The following is a 13,526-nucleotide window of genomic DNA, read 5'->3' as shown; positions in this document are numbered from 1 at the left end:
TGGACTTAGGTACTTTATTTGCCATAGGGTTAATGACAGAAGGTTATGATGATTATTAGAGGTAACATCTGAATTACGCTTTGTAATTTTGGAAGAGGCTACTGTCACTTTTCTTTCCATCTGTTCCTGAGTATTTTTTTCCTTCTTCAAACCCTTTATTAGACATTTAAATAAGGCAGAACTCTGTTCAATGGCTACTCATCCAGGGAAAAAGACTCCTAAGGAAGCTCAGAAGATGACCTTCACAGACCAGATGCAGAAGGGAAGACTGAGTCAAGGTCTCCAAAGAGGAGCTCTTGATTTTTTACATACATATCATTAAAATAGGGTCTCATATGAGAGAATCCCTATTATACATGTTAAATGCACATTTTTGTTTGCTTTTTCAGATTCTAGCTCTCGGGTTGCTGATAGCTAGGTCCTCCCCTGCCTAATTTCAAGTTAACTCTGTTCTGTAGTTAGACTGTTGATCTTGGAAGTTTGAGAAATGGGAGTTCTAGAAGTCAGAAAAGGAGGAGCGTATCACAGACTGGCTGGATTTTTCCAGCTCCCAATGGTTTAAATATTTGAGACATGGCCTGTGGGATGAATCATGAGTTTATAATGGTAATTTTATCGGGCTTCCTAGAACAGAACTGTGACCCTTTTTGGAGATACTCCAGCCTCTAAGCTGTTACAGAGCAGGCCACAAGGATAAACTGGTTATCTTCTTCTTCCTTCCCCTTCAGCAGAAACACTCCATGCTGGCTCGGACACGTTCCATCTCACTCAGAAAGTTATAGAACTGAGGCAGGGTTAACTCTATATACACATTTTCAGTTTGGTTTCCTTTTTTAACCACCAACTTCAATTGTAAAAAAATACTCCCCACTTTCTGCAGTTCACTGCTCCCTGAAGTCTCATTAGGCACTAGGAGAAGAAGGCTTGTCACAAAATTCTTTAAGGGCCCGAGGCTGATCTGATGGGTGGCAGCAAAATCAGACAGTTTAGCCAGGAATGTTTCAACCTCCTTGGGTTGAACCAAAAAGTAGAAAATCACTTCAGTCAGCGTTGCAAACTGCTCCCCGCTGAGCTGGTTCAGATGCAGCATGTCGCTCCCTACGGATTTGGAGACGGGGTCCCGCGTGAAGTGAAGGCGCGCCACGGTCCTGCCCCGGCCGGGTGCAGCCTCACCCAGATCGCCGACGCCGCCGCCTGTTCCTGAGTATTTTTGAAGAAAGTTGTGAAACCTTGATTGAATCCTTGGTCTTTACTGCAGCTCAACATTTTCTTTTATTCATACCTTATTGACTCTTGTTAACATTCCAGACAGCAATTGTTCCAAAATTTTGTTTCCTTTCTAAGGAGGTGAACACAACTACAAGCTTAGTAGATGGCTTCACCTCTTATTTTGCCGTCACTTGGAACTCATTTTCTTATTAGACGGCAACCTGTCTTTGGCCAATGTTCACAGAGAGTGAAGAGACTTTAAGGAGAAGAATGATCTACTAAATGGACAGAATTCCAAAGAATCCCCAACTCTGAATCTCCCTTTGAAATGAAGGGGTCTGTGGGAAGAAGCAGGATGTTTCTTCAAGGAAGAAGACAGAGAAAGGGAGGCATGGAAAGTAGAGGCCAAAGAGGAGTCAATAGAAGATGCCAGGAGTTGAGGCATCTAGAGCAGTGATGAGTGGGGATATATTGCTCTATTCTATTGACCAGTGTAACAAGGGCTGTTATCTCATAAAACATGCTCAGGGTTATGCTTAATTAGTTCCAGCTGACCATACTTTGTGGGCACTCTTCTGGTCATGTGTGACTTATTTATGAAAGGCTTATACATTGGGAGGATAAAGAATCCCCTGTTGGCCACTGGTCAGGAAGTGCTAATGACTAATGTTTAAAAGAGGGTATCCCTACTTTGGAGCTCTCTCTTCCCTTTTTACAGTGAAGTATATGATGACTATTTAGAGACAACTTAAAAGATGGAGAAGGGCTAGGGTGAGGAGAGGGATGGCTCACCCTCTTCTTCACCCAAATCACCATGCAGTCATGAACACATGGTATTTAAGGTGCATATATTCGCTAGGTGAGCTTAGATGTGAGGCTGTCTTTTTTCCGTTTACTTTTCCCTGATCTTAAGTGAATGAGTAGTCACAGATGGACATATCCAGACTTGGAAGTAAGCTTGTAAGTTTGAGAGGTCCAGATTTAACTGTAAAAGTGAGAGGTCCAGACCCAAATTTCTGGGTCCTTTTGAACACAGTTGACTTTTGGCAAGATGAGCAGGGAGCAATAATAATTCTAGAAACTGACCATCAAGAGAGTGGAACTAGGCCAGGTTCTTTTTATAAGACATAAAAATAGGATTGTTTAGACAATGGAGAGCCAAGGTGAAATCAACATTCCTAATCAACACTTTTATAAACTTTTTATGTTCTAATGGGAATAGTTAAATATAGTTAAATAGTTAAATAGTTAAATATATTCCATTTCCTAGAAAGTATAATAATCATTGTAAATTAAGTTATGAATCCTATTTATAAAATTTTATATATTTATTTTAATTAATAATTTATTTTCTTTCCCCAGCTTGCTCCATCCTTAGAGAAAAAGAAGAGAAGGAAAAAAACAAAACTTTTGTCAGAAATAGATACACATGTACAAAGACATATGTTCTTATACATGCATATGTACAAACATGTACATATATATATGTTTATTTTAAATTCCTATATTGAGTCAGGTCTGTTCAACTTCTAAATACAAGGATGTCTCAGTGATCCTCTTTTCTATTCTTTGTTCTTGTTCTTGTTCTTTTTCTTCTCCTTTTCCTCTTTTTTTTCCACCCTGGTCCTACCCTCCCTCTCCTTTCTAATTCTCTTTCAATTAAAAAAAAAGGAAGAAAAAAAATCCCTTGTCAAGCAAAACAAATTCCTACATTTCCCATTTCAAAAAAAATGTATTCTCCCTCTTGGGACCATCATCTCTACCATTAGGTAGATGCTATGCTTCATCACTGAATCATCTCTAGAATCAAGGTTAGTCATTGCACTAATAAGAGTTCTTTAGACAATTCTTCTATACAGTATTATAGTATTAATGTTCTGGTTTTGCTTACTGCAGTATGCATCAAGGCTTCCATGCTTCTCTGAAACAATTATTCTTGTCATTTTTTTATGTTACAAAAATATTTAATTAAATTTATAGAGCATAATCTGTATAATGTAACTCCCCTAGTTGATGGGCACTCCCTTAGATCTTTGATATAATAGAAAAAACCACTATAAATCTTTTTTTTTCTACATGTGGGATCTTTTTCTTCTCTTCTTGATCTCTTTGGGGTATAGGCCCTGTAGTGGTCTAGGTCAAATGGTTTATATTCAATTTTGTGACTTTCTGGGTATAATTCTAAATTACATTAAAGAATGACTAATTTGTAATTTTACTAATAGTGCATTAGTTTGCTTGTTTTCTCAGAGCTCCTTCAATATTTTTATTTTCCTCTTTATTTTCCATTTTTAGTTATTTTTGTTAATGTGAGGTAGAACCTCATAATTGCTTTAATTTTTCACTTCTTTCATTTTTATTTGGAGCATTTGCATGCACTTATTGATTAATTTGGACTCCTTCCTTTGAGAACTGCCTGTTTTTATCTTTTGAAATTAATATATTGGGGAATAGTGCCAATATCCTTCAAGTCATAATTCAAAATTTTTCCAAACAGGACAAGTATTCCAAGCCATATCAATTGAAAATGAAGGAAGGACATCCTCAGACTAAAGTATAGGAAAGAGAAAGGGAGTGGAGTTACTCCCAGTTATCCTTGCCAAGTATGGCTGAACTGTGATTTCTAAGGCCCTGAAAGATTGAAGTGCTGTCAGCATCCATTAAATTTGCTGTTTCACCCTAGTTTCTAATTTGTATATCTACTCCACTCTCTTCCTCCATTTCCTCCTTTCTTCCTACCTTATAACTTCAGCATCAATCCCTGCTTACCTAAAATAATTTCCAGTTCCTCAAGTTTCTCAAATCCCCTGTCTTCTGTCTCCAATTCATTCAAAATACACAAAAGAGGTCATAGTATAGACACAGCACCTCCCTGACACTTGTTTTAGGCCAGGCCTGACTCTGGTGGTTCAAGATCAGTACTACAATAAATAAGACCATCTTGCAGATAACTAAAGGAAGTTTACATGAACAGGATATTAAGTAACAATTCTGATTCATTTGGTCACAGCTTTCCTGCTTCCACATATCCAACTTTCTTCCTGCCTAACTGATTTGTTTTTTTACCTCCTAATGTGTATGTGTATACATAAATATATGTATATATATTCTATTGAAGGTTTTCTATAGAGAGAATGGAAGGATAAGTCAGACAACCTTGGTATAACAAAATATAATTGTTTAGAAGGTTTTCTCAAAGATCAATTCCAGTGGATGAAGTAGCCACCTTCCTCCCCTATTCTTTTCCGTGTGGGTCTTAGGCATTGTGTCAGAAGCTAACCATATCCCCACTTTCTATTTAAATGTTATCTCCCTTCCTATAAACCATCATCTTACCCTTTCTTTATTTTTTCTCTGTCCAATGTATTCCAAAGATATATTTTGTGAATTAGCATTGGACAGCCTGCATCAATCATGTCACCCAGCTGGATCCAGGCTTAGATCAGTTGCATGGGAATTCTGAAACAAGACATGATGCAATTAGGGTTGAGTCCATCAATCAGAACCAGATGAGGAAGCTCTACGGTTTTTTTCCCCAGGCTGGAATAATACATGTAAAGACTAGAAATTCTGAAGGAGACCAACCATTTCCTGGTGGAAGACTTGGAGGGGCACTGAGGACCTCCTACCATTTCCTCTCACTCTATCTAAGGAACTTCATTCAGACCCTGAAACTTCAATGTTTATTCTCAAGGCCCCCATAGATTGCCTTACAAAATCAAATAAAACTATCAAAACTTAGTCTCTTCCATGTGTCTGACTTTTCTCCTTCCCATTTTGGTCTTCCAGTGCTCTCCCCAACATTTCCACTCTCCAAGCGGGACAGAGGTATGTCCCTTGCCTTCTACAGAGAAGTTTCTTTCAGTCAAAAATTCCTACCTCATTCCACTCTAAGACTGAAAATTCTTTCCCATACTCTTCTTCTCAGTAGCCATTGATCCAACTCTCACAGAGATACTCCAATGAAAATCTGAAAGGGAAGTATCATCCTCCAATCAGTCTAGAACTGCACAAAAAAGATAGTCCAAAGGCTGTAGGAACCTGGTGTAAAAAGCTAATGAGCCAGCCAGGTAAAAATGGAAGCAATAGAGTCTAGAAGGCAGGTGGACCAGGAATCTGAAATCAGAAAGAACTCTAAACAAGGACCTCAGAAGCCAGGACTAACTCTTGTAATCAGACACTTGAAGCTGGAGCCCAATCCTGGTCACTTAGAATAGAAGCAGAGGACAGAAGTTAATTTTAATAGGACTAAGCATAGAGCATGCTTGGCTTTGTACTCCTTGGAGTACTGGGAATCACAGGAGGATACAGGACCATTGAAAGCCCTGGGCCCTGAGAGACCTGAGACCTGAGGAATCTGTAATACATTAGGACTACACCAGGGATGGAAAAAATTCTTGCCTGTTTACTGTTAAAAAAGAAACAGAAGGAAAGTGGCTAAGACTTGAAATCACAAATGTCTCCTAGTAGATAAGACAAAGATTTTGACAAAATCAAACATCCCATTATGTTAAAGGCACTAGAATACCTAGGAATAACTGAAGTTTTCTTGTGAGGATAAGTAGTATCTATTTAATATCAAGAACTAACATTATATGTAAAAGAGAAACACAAGAGGCCCTTCCAATAAGACTAGGATGTTCATTGCTACTACTATTGCTTGACATATTATTTCAAGTATTTGTTATAACAATAAATAAAAAATATTTCTAAGGGGGAAAAAAGCAAATGATTATTTTTGTAGATGACATTTTAAAACTAAAATTTCAATAAAGTAGCAAGACATAAAATAAGCCCTCAGATCATCAGATATCTTGTTCATTACCAATAAAACCCAATATAATGAGAAATAAAAAGATATTTTACTAAAAATAACTATAGCATTTATAAAATATCTGTGTCATTTTTATACACTCAGTAATTAAATGAATAAAACTACACCAAATAAAAATAAACTTAAATAAGCAAAGAGGAATTAACTTCTTATGTTAGGGCCATACTGATAAAAAAATGATAATATCGTGTAAACATTTGTACAAATTCAATGTCATCTCAATAAAACTATCAAATATTTAGAACTAGACAAAACTAAAACAAAATTCATCTGAAGGAACCAAGAATCTCCAGAGAAAGACTAAAAAAAAGTAGGAATGAACCAGATCTGACACTCTAGAAAAAAGATGCAATTGTCAAGAAATTTTGTTAAAAATTAGAAACATTATCAATGGTACAGATTAAGAATAAAATATTCAAAATAAAAGACAAGCAACACAGAGGCAAGTCCTTTCTAGGATGTACTCTTCTATATTCCACAATTGTGTGTTCTTTGGCTCATAAATTCATATTTCATAATTCTATCTCTAGTCTATAACTGTAATATATGCTATGGTATTATCTCCGTGTTTCCATCTCTGTCTCTATCTCTCTCCCCCTCTCTCCCTTCCCTCTCTGATAGCTGAGGCCCCTGTCTATGAGTTGATTCCTCAGCACCCAAATAAAACCCTCTCCTATTTCTCTCCTCTGCAATGAACACCCCCCCAACCCTGCCCTCCCCAATCTTCTACTATATACCCAACAAGGTATAAGGTGAGAGAAGACAGGACAAAGGAGTCATAGAGAGATGGACTGGGATATTGCATATCTTGAATGGTATTTTTTGCTTATCATCTTAGGTATCTTATCTTCTTCCCTTCCCAGGATCTTCCTGGGTTCCAGCAAAGAATGAACCTGTGCAAGACCACAGACTCAGAGAGGGACAGAAACAGAAAAAGAAAGAGTATTCGAAGTTTCCACCCCACTCCCACCCAGGGAGAGCAGTAAGACACAAGGAAGGCAGGTCATTGAGCCTAGGGAAGCATGGCCTGTGGCTGGGAGCTCATTTTAGAGGTGCTGTTAAGCTTGAATGAGAATGAATTCAGAAGTTTCAAATACAGACTGTACAAGGTACAATCGCAGCAAGACCACAGACCCTTTCCCTGGGGGAAACCTACACTACTTGGACTGCATTTCCTCCTCTGACTTCATCTTCTGTGGCTACCTGGAGGACTATGGAATAGGCCTGACTGCCAGGGTGCTCTGAGATATCTGCATGCTGGAAGAGGTTGTCAGCCTCCTGTAAGCAGCAGGGAACATTGAGGCTTCTTTCTCCCAGTTCCCATTCCCAGGTAGGAACTCACTCTCAACACCCCCTGCCCCTCAGCCCTTTCCCCTCCACTTCCTAAATTCTGTACTAAGTTTCCAGCCTTGAGCTCCACTCCACAGCTGGTTTCTCTCCTGGAACACAGGCCCCTGCCCTCCATCCCAAGCTATTCTGTTCTCTTTTTTCCTCCCCAACATAGCTTTCTCACCATATGTTTGACCTCCAGACACATCATTGCTGTCACATCCCCTCTTCTCTTCAGCATTATTTTCATATTCTTCCACAGCCTCAGGACCCAATTTGGATGGAAACGCTGGGACAAGGACCCAGCAAACATACAATCTGACACATCAGACATAAACACTAATACCCACACAAATTAACACATATAACAACATGTGCAAATGTTCACATATGTAGGCATTCACAAAGAGTAAAAAAGTAAAGAGTAAAGATATATATATATACAAAGACTTCCTTTATTCTTTCAGATTCCTCACAAAGTTTGATCTCTATTCCTGTCATCTATTTTGACATCAATCAGCTTCCCCAGGCAATCATATCTTTCACTGGCTTTCTCCTGAGTCAATCTAGAGGGGAAGGGGCAAGTGGAGGCTCACAATTGCATGTATTAGTGAGCTCTAAGCTGCTCATGTATGCTTATGGATGCCAAAATATGCTGCTGATTCACATTTATACACACATGTGTAGAGAGAACACCTACCACTTCCAGTCTCCATCCCCTTCACTTCTCTTATTGTCCCTTTCCTAGAACTAGGTAAGTCACAAAGTTAGTACTATTTAGGGTCATGAGGTGGGAGAGAACAAGAAATATCACCCAACAGAAAGATCCTTATGAAAAAGAAACTCAAATTGGGAGATTTGGGGACAGTAACTCTTACACTCTGTCTATAACACTTTCCCTTCTCTTATTGTCCTTCACCTGGAACATTTGGATTTAGACTATGTGAGCCAGGAAAGTTGGAGCTGTTTGGGAAATGAAGTGAGAAAGGAGGAAGAAGAGATGTCCCACTCAGAAGGGGCACCTCAGAAAGAAGAATCTCAGAATTGGGAGAAATTGGGACAAACATCCTCTCTTAACAGTCTCAAGGACTCACCGAGCTGGAAATACAACCTAGCCCACTCAACATTCTGCTACAATAGTTCCATCAGTTAAGGATAGGTTGAAGTCTTTTGCTTTCCACTGTTTTGTGGAAAGTAGGTACTAAGGGGCGGCTAGGTTGTGCAGTGGATAGAGTACCGGCCCTGGAGTCAGGAATATCTGAGTTCAAATCTGGCTTCAGACACTTAATAATTACCTAGCTGTGTGGTCTTGGGCAAGTCACTTAACCCCATTGCCTTGAAAAAACTAATATATACAGTGAATGTGTCAGATGAAGAAGGGAGATAGTGAGCAGAGAGAATATTTTTTACTGGAGAACAATCCTTAGTGGAGATATTTGAGAGAGAAGAAAGAAATGTATTATCTAAAAGAATAGGCATATGGTCCCACTGAAGGTATAATTATGAATGATTGAGAGGGGAAAGAAGAGAAGAATCAATTGACCTTGGGGATAACAAAAGATAGTTCCTTAGAAGGGCTTCTCCTACCCCAGGGCTAATCAAGTATCAATCTCAGTGGGAGGAGGATCCAACCTTTCTCCCTTATTCCTTCCCCTGTGGATCTGAGGCATTGTATTTCCTCCCAGAAGCTAACCATCTCCCCACTTTCTATTTAACTGTTGTCTCCCCTACTATAAGCCATCATCATACCCTTTCTCTATTTTTCCTCTCTGTTCAATGCACCCAAAGGATATATTTTGTGTATAATCATCGGGCAGATCTCATCAGCTGTGTCACCCTTCTGGATCCAATCCTAGACCAGTTGCACGGGAATGTTCTGCAACAAGAGCAATATGATGCAATCAGGACTCAGTCTTCCATTCAGAACCAGATGAGGAAACTCTACAGTTTTGTTTCAGTCTGGAATAGTGCATGTAAAGACCGGTTCTTAGAAGCCCTGAGGGTGACCCTTCCTCCTCTGGTGGAAGACTTGGAGGGTCATTCTGGTATTCCCTCTCCCTTCTATACCTAAGTTTTTTATTCAGACCCTGTATCTTCAATGTCTGGTTTTCAAGGCTCCCACAAATTGACCAACAAAAATCAATAAAACTATCAAAACTGAGTCTCTTCCATCTGTCTAACTTTTCTCCCTTTCATTTTGGTCTCCCAGTGCTCTCCCCACCATTCTTTCTCCCTAAATGACACAGAACAGGGTCCCTTGATTTCCTCACAGAGAAGTCCCTTTTAGTCAAGAAACACTGCACCACTCCACTCTGGGATTGAAAATCCTTACCCTTGCTCTTCTCACCAGTCATATGCCCAACTCTCACTTAGGTACCCCAACAAAAATATGAAAAAGAAAGAGAAGGAACATCTTCCAGACAGTCACTAATTGTCCAAAAATACAATCCAAAGACAGTAAAATCTGGTATAAGGTATGGATATGCTAGCTCAGGTAAAAGTGGAGCCTATGGAGTCTGTAAGGCAGGTGGACCAGGGATCTCATATTATCTAGGATTCTGAACAAAGACCTCAGAAGTCAGAACCAACTCTAACTTGAACTAGACCCAAGTCCTGGTTTCTCAGAATAGAAGGAGAAAGAACTTGGTCTAAATAGCATTGGGTAGAGAGATCAAGTTTGGCAGTATATCCTTGGAGTACTGAAAACCACAGGAAGACATAGGACCATCTCATTCTCTGAGTACAAGAGGCCTGAGACTTTAGGGATCTCTCTAAACTCCATTGGGGCTCATTAGGACCACACCAGGGATGAAAACAATTCTTACCTGTGTACTGTGAAGAGAGAAGCAGAAGAAAAGTGGCTATGGTCTAAAACTCTGTCTTCCAGGAGACTGAGACAAAATTTTTGACAAAATTAAGCATCTCTATATATTAAAGGTATTAGAAAGCACAGGAATAACTGGACATTTCCTTGTGATGGTAAGTAGTATCTATTTAATACCAAGAATTAACATTATCTATAACAGAGAAACAATTATAGTCTTTCCAATAAGGCAAGAATATCCATTACTACCATTATCATTTGACATATTTCTTCAATAACACAGAAATTCATGGAAAAGAAAAAGCAAAAGTTTTGCTTTTATAGATGGCATTATGATTTGCTTAGAAAACCCTGAAGTTTCAAATAAAATTAAATCAATAATTGCAGTAAAGTAGCAAGGCATAGAATAACCCGCCCCCCCCCGAACATCAGATCTCTTGCACATTACAATAAAATCTAGTAGAATGGGATATAAAAAGACTTTAGTCAAAATGACTATGGCATTTATAAAATATCTGAGTATTCTTATATACTAATGAAGTATTTGACTAAAACTACAAAGCACTTTTTTTCAAAAAATAAAGGTAGACTAAAACAAGCAGAGAGGAATAAACTTCTTAGGATTCAACCATATTGATATTAAAATTATAACATGTAAATATCTGTATAAATTCACAATTGTGTCAAACTATCAAAGATCTAGAGCTAGACAAAAATTATAGCAAAGTTAATCTGGAGGAACCAAGACTCTCAATGGAAAGGCTAACAATACATTGGGAAGGAAAAAGGCCTAGAAGAAGAACCAGCTCTGAAATTATATAGTAAACAAATGATTGCGTGTTAGTTAAAAATTAGAAAAGTTGATCAATGGTACAGATTAGGACTAAAATATCCAAAAACAATCACAGTAGTATAGTGTGTGTGTAAATCTAATCAACTCTAACTACTAGGCAAAGGAATCATTAATTGAGAAAAACTGCTGGGAGACTAGAAAACAACCTGGGAGAAATTAAGGTGAGATCAGCATCTCATATCTTCTATCACAACAATGAAGATGTGGCTTAGATATAAATGACTATATCATAAAAAATGTTGGAGGAGAATTGAAGAATTCACTCCTGTGTCTAAGTAGAAAGTTCTTGATCAAATAAGATATAGAGATCACAAGAGATTAAATGGAAAATTTTGATTATATAAAATCAAAGTTTTTGCTTAAATTAAAAAATACAGATGAATTAGAGGAGAAATAATTACTTAGGGGAGGTGAATCTCTGAAGAAACAATCTGATAAATAACTGTTGTTCAAAATTATAGGAAATGAGTCATTTCTCTAATAAAGAAATGGGTAAGGATAAGAGCACAAAATTCTCAAAAGAACAAATACAAGCTATCAGCATCACATGAGAAATCCTTCAAATCACAAATAATAAGAACAATAATTTTTTTTTAAATCTGAAGTTATAGGTCACATATATCAGGTTGGCAAAAATGACCCAAAGGGAAAATGACAACTCTTGGAGGAGCTGTAGGAAGACACCAATTAATCCACTTTTTTTTTAGATTTTTGCAAACTAATGGAGTTAAGTGGCTTGCCCAAGGCCACACAGCTAGGTAATTAAGTGTCTGAGGTCGGATTTGAACTCAGGTATTCCTGACTCCAGGGTCTGTGCTCTATCCACTGCGCCACCTAGCCACCCCCAATTAATCTGCTTTTGTTGGAGCTATCACTTAGTCCTGGTTTTCCAGGAAAGCAAGTTGGAACTATATTTAAAATGTCACTAAATTATGAATACCCTTTGACTCAATAATATCACTACAATGTATATGTTCCAAAGAGATCAAAGACAAAGAAAAAGTACTCATATGGACAAAAATATTTATAATAGCATTTTTGGTAGTAATTATATCCATCTATTGAGGAATGACTGAACAATGTTAGCATATGAATATAATGAAATATTATCCTGCAAGAAATGACAAAAGGAATGGATTCAGGAAAAACTCTGAATTTTAAGAATTAAATTCTAAGAACAAGAAATCAAAGTACACTGAGAAGAAAGAATATTTACAATGGAGAAGACTTTTCCAGAAACCTGCTTTTAAACAATTGCTTCACTCTATTAGAAACCCCTAAACTTCAGTTTAATCACATCCAACTATTCATTGTTGGAAAAATAAAATGTAGAATTACTATTCTGTCCCTGATTCTGACACTAAAGTAGAAATGATAGAAACTTGTGGAGGTGCAGAAGTAACCATTCTTTCTAGGAATTCCTGAGAGAATGATAGGAAAGTCAGGTATAGTCTGACAGGTATCCTCAATTTCTGGGAATCAGATTTCAAAGTGTACAGAAAATGATAGATGGAATGTTCTAGTTTAATATTTATTGATATTTTAAAGTCAGTGTTATTTTTTCTTGAATGAATGAACAAAAAATTATCTGACTTCTTTTTAACCCAAGAGATACAGTTTTCCCCTCTACATCATGACTTTCCCCATCATGATTTTGATATATATCTCGGGTTGGCATAACAAATTAGGTGGGAATTTGGGGGGTAGTTTTTTTGGAAGCTGAAGACAACACCTGAAAACTAGTAAACAACATAGAACCTATAATTAAATACCTTTTTCATATTTTACAATAAGGTACTGTAAACAACTCATAAAAGAAAATAAAAATTTATAATTCTTTTCTGAGGAGGGTCAAAAAATTTCATGCTTGTTTTCCAGATTGTGAGCACCATGCTTGTAATTCCTGTTGTGTGAAAGGGATAACTCTACTTCCCAGTGAACAGTCAAATAAAACCCTTTACAAAGAGTCTTTCTGAAAAATGAAGTTTTTAAAACCAATTTTTAACAAAATATTGGGACGGGCCATTTAAATTTTTTTTAAAGTTTTAATGATACACTTTATTTTTGTCATAGGCATTTCTCTTGAAGCATTCCTTGAAAGTCTGCTATTGAATTATAACAACTTGTTTCTGGTCTCTCATTTCAGTCCTTTCTGACTCTTTGTGATTGATTTCATTTGGCATTTTCTTGACAAAGATATTTACTTTTGCTATTTCCTTTTCCAGATCATTTTTTTCAGTTTGTGAACAGGGTCAAACAGCTAGTAAAGGTTTTGAAGTCAAATTTGAACTCAAGAGGATGAATCTTCCTGATTTCAGGCCTAGTATTCTATCCACTTAGTCTAATATAACAACTAATTAATAGCAAGAATCATTTATACAGGGGCAGCTAGGTGGCACAGTGGATAGAGAACCAGCCCTGGAGTCAGGAGGACCTGAGTTCAAATTTGGCTTCTGACACTTAATAATTGCCTAGCT

The 13,526-nt window shown here is 37.5% G+C and overlaps 1 pseudogene; it reads right to left on the bottom strand.

Moving 5' to 3' along the window:
- Positions 1 to 662: 662 nt before the first annotated feature.
- Positions 663 to 9,726, bottom strand: LOC141498912 (COMM domain-containing protein 7 pseudogene; annotated as a pseudogene).
- Between the last annotated feature and the right edge of the window lie 3,800 nt (positions 9,727 to 13,526).

This window comes from Macrotis lagotis, chromosome X (genome assembly GCF_037893015.1).
Source record: "Macrotis lagotis isolate mMagLag1 chromosome X, bilby.v1.9.chrom.fasta, whole genome shotgun sequence".
Lineage (NCBI taxonomy): Eukaryota > Metazoa > Chordata > Mammalia > Peramelemorphia > Peramelidae > Macrotis > Macrotis lagotis.
Note: the sequence above shows the minus strand (reverse complement) of the source record. Positions and strands in the feature narration are given on the sequence as shown.